At 44.4% G+C, this 5,344-nt stretch overlaps 1 pseudogene; it reads left to right on the top strand.

Moving 5' to 3' along the window:
- Positions 1-622: 622 nt before the first annotated feature.
- LOC110210236 (small ribosomal subunit protein uS12 pseudogene) lies at positions 623-1,079 on the top strand (annotated as a pseudogene).
- Positions 1,080-5,344: the final 4,265 nt, after the last annotated feature.

The raw sequence follows: 5,344 nt of genomic DNA, 5'->3' as shown, positions 1-5,344 counted from the left end.
ATACACATGTGATCATGAAAGTTTAGGTTGGGAAGGGGCTTTGAAAACTTAAGAGCCACAGAAACTGAGAGTTGGAAGAAACCATCTAGTTCAACCTATACCTGAGAGGAATCCTCACTATAACATATGCAGCAAGTAGCTGATCAGCTCCTGCTTGAAGTTTGGGGCACCGAGGACAGCTGTCATCGTTAGGAAGCTTTTGCCAACATCAGACTTAAATTTTCCTCTTTGGAACTTCCACTGATTTCTCCTGGTTCTGCACTAAAGGTAAGGATCTGGCACTTAGAGCCCATCACAGTCCAGTTCCAGCTTACCTTTGCAGGTTTTTCCCATGACTATCTCTCACAGCCTCTATGCTCCAGGCAAAGTGGCCTGGTAGGTGGTCATTTTTTGTCTTGGTGCTGTTACACAAATGGTCCCCCATCTCTGAATGTGCTTCCTATTGACCTCCAGCTCTGTGAATCTCAAGCCTCTCTTGAAAGCACAGCTTAGGTGTCACTTCTTATGTGAGGCTTTCTCTCATCCCTCTAGTCCTTAGCAATCTCTTCCTCTTGAAATAATTCTGAGAGCTCAAAGCCACAGGGGATTGCAGGCGTGCACTTCCTTTCTTCCTTCTCTCTTTCCTGTTGGCCCGGACGGCGGCAGCATGGGTAAGTGCTGTGGTCTTTGTACTGCTAGAAAGCTCCAAAGCCACAGGAGAGACCAAAAGTGCTATGACAAACAATATAAGAAAGCTCATTTGGGCACTGCCTTGAAGGCCAACCCATTTGGAGGAGAATCTCACGCAAAAGGGATTGTCTTGGAAAAAGTTGGTGTGGAAGCCAAGCAGCCCAATTCTGCCATCAGGAGGTGTGTGAGAGTCCAGCTGATTAAGAACAGCAAAAACAATCACTGCCTTTGTTCCCAATGATGGCTGCTTGAACTTTATTGAGGAAAATGATGACGTTTTGGTTGCTGGATTTGGTCGAAAAGGTCATCTTGTTGGTGATATTCCTGGAGTATGATTCAAGGTTGTAAAAGTTGCCAGTGTTTCTCTTCTGGCCTTGTACAAAGGCAAGAAGGAAAGGCCAAGATCATAAAAATTGTATGACGTCTTTGTCACAGTAAAAAATTTCCATGTAAAAAAAAAAGAAATAATTCTGCATTGCTTTGTATATAGATTGTGCTCACTGGCTTCTGGACTCATTGTGTCCACTTAGTACAATGTAAGCTCCTTGAGGGCAGGCACCATTGTATTGTTGCCTTTGGGCAGAGTCTCCTGTATATCATAGTTAAAGTTTTTTTTTTTTGGCTAGGCAATGGGGTTAAGTGACTTGCCCAGGGTCACACAGCTAGTAAGTGTCAAGTGTCTGAGGCCGGATTTCATAGTCAAAGTTCATTGAGTTGAATCTGGTCCAACCTCTTCAAGTCAAAAGTCCACCCATCAGATAAGCATTTATTAAATACTTCTTTTCTTCTAGACCTTGTGCTCAGTTTGTGGGATTGCAAAGCGAGGCAAAACCAGATGCACTTCCAAGGGATTTACATTTGAATGTGGGAGAAAAGATAAAAAAAATTGTATATACACAATAGATTCAGAGTAGCTGGAAGGTAACCTCAGAGGAAAAGCATGAGTCGGGGCAGAAGGTAGGATTTTGGATGAGTCTTGAAGAAAGCCAGGAAAGCCAGGAGGCAGAGGTGAGGAGAGAGAGCATTCCAGGCTGGGAGGGAGGAGACAGCTAATGCAAAGGCCTGCCATGTTCAAGCTGTAGAAAGTAGGCTGAAGTCACTGGATAGTAGGGTATTTGGAAGGGAGGAAAGGGTAAAACTATCAGGAAGGCAGGAAGGGGACAGATTGTGAAGGGCTTTAAAAGGAAGCAGAAGGTTTTCTATCTGATTCTATAGGGAATAGAAAGCCACTGGGGTTTATAGAGTACGGCAGCAATGTGGAATTTAGGAATATCACTGGTGACTGAGTGTAAGATGGACTGGAATGGGGATAGAGGTGAGGCAGAGAGACCAGCTAGAAGCCTATTGCAATAGTCCAGGAAAGAGGTGATAAGAATCCATACCAGGGTGGTGGCTAGGTGAGCAGAGAAGGGGGCATATAGGAGAAATGTTGTGAAAGTGGAAATGAAAAGATACGGTGAGAGACTGAATATGCGAGGTGGGTGAGAGTAAGGGGTTGATGATAACATCAAGGGTGTAAGCCTGGATGATTGAGAAAATGGTGGTATTCTCAAAAGTAACAGAGAAGTTTAGAAAAGGAGAGGATTTTTTTTTTTAGAGGGAGGAGGTAATGAATTCTGTTTTGGATATGTTGATATAATTCCAGGTCAGTATGCTCCAGAGGCAGTTGGTGATGCTGGAGAGAGGGCATGACATATTGACTGAGGAATCATCTATGTAGAGATGATAGTTGAATACATATGAGTTGATGAGATCATCAAGGAAGATAGTGTACAGGAAGAAAACAATAAGGACCTAGGACTGAATACTGGGGGACACTCATGGTTAGTGGGGATGACATAGGTGAAGATTTAGCAAAGGAGATTGAGGAATGGTCTGAAAGGTAAAAAGAACCATGAGAGAGCAGGGCCACAAAAACCTAGAGAGGAGAGAGGAGCCAGTAAAGAAAGGTGATCAATCATACCAAAGAGAAGTCAAGAATCATGAAATGAGGATTGGAAAAAGGCCATTAGATTAGGCAATTAAGAGATTATTGCCAACTTTGGAATTTGGCAGTTTCAGTTTAATTATAGGGTCAGAAAGCAGGATGCAGAGCGTTAAGAACCAAGGGAGATGAGAGGAAGGGAGGCGGTGAGTGTAGATGGATTATAGGATGATAGAAAGTGGGCATGGGTGGAGGAAATAAGGGTTTTTCAAGTACAAAAGAGACATATCGATAATTGCAGGCAGCAGAAAAGCAGCCAGTAGATAAGGCAATATTAAAGATTAGTGAGAGCAGGGATGACAGTGGGGGCAATCTGTTAGAGATGAGAAGATGGAGTGAAATCAAGGGTACGTGTAGGACATGCATCAAGGATACAAGGATACATCTTTGCCTTTTAAAGGGTCAGAGACACCTCTTCATGTAAGATAATGGTGAGGGAGGAGAAAGGGTGAAGACATCTGAGTGATAATCAATGGGGAGGAGGGGAGGAGAGTGGGGCTCTCATCAAACAGCTTTAATATTTTTAGTGAAGTATGAGGCAAGGTCTTCAAGTGAGATGGTGGAGTAAGGAGCTGCTGTGAGAGATTTGAGGAGGGATGAAGATATTTGAAACAGCTGCTGTGGTGAGTGGGAGATGGACTTGATCAGGGAGGTACAGAAAGGATTGCCTTCCTGCAAGACCCAACTGAGATTGTGTGACATATATGTGTGACCCAGGCACCATAGTTTTGTGATTTTTTTTCTAGTTTTCAGTGGCACTTGAATAGAAATGAAGACAGGAGATTGTGGGGATTGTTGGGATTTTGCCAGGCATGATTGGAAACAGGACAAGGGATAAGGGAGTCAAGGGCAGAGGTGAGTGTAGAATGAATGGGTCACCAATGGGTTGAAAGGGGGGAGGAAGGGGGTAGAGCCAGTGCAGTGTGTTGGCTTGAGGATGAACTGAGGGGTCAATGGATTAGAGGTCATGAGGAGGAAGAAGAACAGTTTGAGGAGCAGAATCAATGATGCAAGGATAAAAAGTTATGATCAGTTAAACGAAGTTCAGACTTGATGACCTTGGAAGTGGAACACTTGTGGGTGATGGATGGCAGGCTCATTATATGACCATCTCTGTGTGTAGTTGGGGTGGAGAGGAGAAATAAGACATGGCAATTGAGCAGTTGGAGGAATCTGGAAGTCAGGGCACTTGAGAATGTACCAATATGGGGTTCCGTTCCCAGAAGCCAAGATGGTGGAGTAAGAAGTAAGTTGCTCTTGCCCTTCCTTATTAAACTCTGAAAGCCCAGACAATATCACCAGAGGAAAGCCCCTGGAACAGCCGAACCAGCAGAAAGACAGGGCACAGCAGTCCTGCAGCCCAGGAAGCTTGAGGGGTTAACGGGAAAGGACCCTCTTGCCCTGGGGGAGGGGGAGCAGGACAGCTCCCTGAGTTTGGCTCCGTCTGGTGTTCACACTGGCAGAGCAAGATCAGTAGCCTGCAGGTGATACCGATCAGCACAGACCAGCAGCTATATAGAGAGGTAGATCAATTTAGGGACAAAAATCATGCTTTTCCTAATCTCACAATATGCGTGCTAGGAATACAGAGGGCCTCTCGTATACCCAATAACTTGTCCAAAAGTTTAGGAGCTGAATGAGGTCAGAAAAAAGCCAAAGGTAGGAGAATTTTTAAAAGGGGAAGGCCTACGTATGGAAAGTATGACGGAGGTATTGGTGCCTGGCTGGGGCGTGGGGAAGCCTGTGTGTCCCTCCTCTCTCATTGTGTGATGCTTTCTTTGTGACCTAGGCCATTTACTCCCCTCTGGGAAAAACTACCTCATCTCTCCCCCACTAGTCTTCTCCTCTCCCCTACCCCCACACTCTCCTCTCCTCCTCTCCCCTCCTCTCTCTTCCTCTCCTCTCCTCCCTCCCCTCCCCTCCTCTCCTCTCCTGTGAGAGGGGAAGAGATAAAAAAAAATTTAAAAAAAATAAAAAAATGAAAAAAGAGAGGGGAAGAGATAGACGCCAATTCCATGGTTGTACTTTGTTTAAAAAACAACAACACAAAATGGACATGATAGAGGAGTAGAGACAGTGGTTGAATGGATGAGGAGATCTCAGCACCTAATATTGTCTATCTGCAGAGCCCGTGTTGCCTTAGGAAAGATCTGCAGAAGAGTTCCTGTACTAGTAGTCTGGACATTGACCCCTCCCATCATGTCCCCCCATCCCCTCCCAGCTTTCTTTTCAGTGTGTAGCACGATGGTGGGCACCTAGTAAGCAAGTGTTTAATAAGTATTTGTTGACTTGTTATGAACAGAAAAAAAAATGCCAGATTTTTATGGGAGTACCTTGGAAAGAACTGAGCTTTGGGGTTTTGGCTTGCCTGGTCTGTATCTAGTTACTTACATGGTACTTACATATCTAGTCAACTTACATGTTGTCTCCTCTCGTAATGTGAGCTCCTTCAGGGTAGGGCTGGTTTAGCCTTTGTAACCTCATTGTTTAGTAAAATACTTATTGATTGACTATGGATTATTTCCAGTGTACCTTTACATAGCTTGTTTGTACACAGCTGTTTGCATGCCCTCTTTCAGATTTGACTGTAAGCTCCTTGAGGTCAGGGATTGTCTTTGGACTTTCTTTGTATCCTCTGCACTTAAGACAGTACTTTGCACATAGCAGGCACTTAATAAATGTTTTGACTGA

The sequence above is a fragment of the Phascolarctos cinereus genome, unplaced genomic scaffold (genome assembly GCF_003287225.1).
Source record: "Phascolarctos cinereus isolate Bilbo 61053 unplaced genomic scaffold, phaCin_HiC Scaffold_7;HRSCAF=346, whole genome shotgun sequence".
Lineage (NCBI taxonomy): Eukaryota > Metazoa > Chordata > Mammalia > Diprotodontia > Phascolarctidae > Phascolarctos > Phascolarctos cinereus.
This window is presented reverse-complemented; position numbering and strand designations above follow the sequence as displayed.